The sequence below is a fragment of the Nestor notabilis genome, unplaced genomic scaffold (assembly GCF_000696875.1).
Source record: "Nestor notabilis isolate BGI_N333 unplaced genomic scaffold, ASM69687v1 scaffold5517, whole genome shotgun sequence".
NCBI classification, from domain to species: Eukaryota; Metazoa; Chordata; class Aves; order Psittaciformes; family Psittacidae; genus Nestor; species Nestor notabilis.
Genome location: NW_009935946.1, coordinates 15,453 through 16,861, shown reverse-complemented (window position 1 = coordinate 16,861; position 1,409 = coordinate 15,453).

The window sequence follows — 1,409 nt, the reverse complement described above, 5'->3', positions numbered from 1 at the left end:
AGCAAATGAAGGTAAAGAGTGGCTACCTAAGAAGAAAATACTGGTGCCTACTTCCACTTGCTTGCAGCATGAGTTAAGTCTCTCACACTGTAAAGGGTAAGGGCATCATTAACAAAACTTAATTTGGTTTTGGGACTTTTTTTTTCCAAGAGACAGATTTATTTTTTTTTAAATGTAAAGCACATTGTTTGAACATTAGAGAAAGGAAGAACAGCAGAATATCCTGCTCAGAGCCTTCCAGTCATCTGCTCTTGTTAAATCGTAATAAATTGGTTTCGGGCACATAAAACTGGTTATGACAGAAGACACGAACAGCATTCTGTGTTGTGTTGTCCAAAACATTTCCCAGTGGGGTCTCTGCTTTGAGTGCTACAGATTCCACACCATGTACAGGCATCACTCCAATCATCCTAATTACCACTCACTCTTTGATAGCATCAGGATCTAGCACTGTTTGCTGCTGTGTCATTTAAAAATTCCTGTGACATTCTTGACAATGCTTCAACTTTCACCTGAAAGGATGGTAGCAACTTCCAGAACACAAGTGACCCCTGATCATTGCCCAAACTGAGGGTAAGAAAAGAGAACTTCTAAAATGGCATAAAAGCTGAGTGAAATGCTGTTTTATTGACACGTGACTCCTTTGTTTTAAATTATAAGTATGCCAGATTTTTTAATTATGTATTATTTATTCTATTTTGGACTCTACACTGGGGATATCATTCCTTCAGCATTTAGCTTAATGTTAAAAAATGCATACACAAATATGATCACTGATAACAAGTGGGATATATCACAAAGAAGAATGAAAATATTTTTTGCTTTGAGGGGAGATGTTTGGAATTCAGCTTAAGAGATGTGGACATCTTGTACTGCTTTTTCACATGATGATCAAAACCTGGAAAATAAGGTTTGCTGTAGATATATGTACAATAGAAAAATACGTTACATAATACCTCTTCCAACAATAAAATGAATATATATGGATTGGTACCATTTAAAAAATAATTATTACACTTGTTGCTTTTAGTAACAGTGTAAATTTGTGTTCAGTTTCCAAGCGAACTGAATTCCAGAGTACAGGCCAGAAGGGTATGTGGTCTAGGAGGTTTCTACATGGGTACAGCCAGGGGACATGGACCATGGGCCATACCATGGAGCACGCTTCCCTCTAATACAAACATTAAAGAAAACCCAACCCAACACCATTTACACTTTGTGTCTGGATCCATCAACTAGACTCTTCTCCTCACACAGGTTGTACAAGGGCCTCAACGGAGTGTCTCTGCTAAGGGTGCTAGTGTGTTTTCCTCATTTTTGCTATCTTTCACTCAACGCTATCAGACAGCAATGCTTTGAGCATCACAAAACATGGAATTACTTTTAGCTGTGTATTTGGGCAGGGGCAG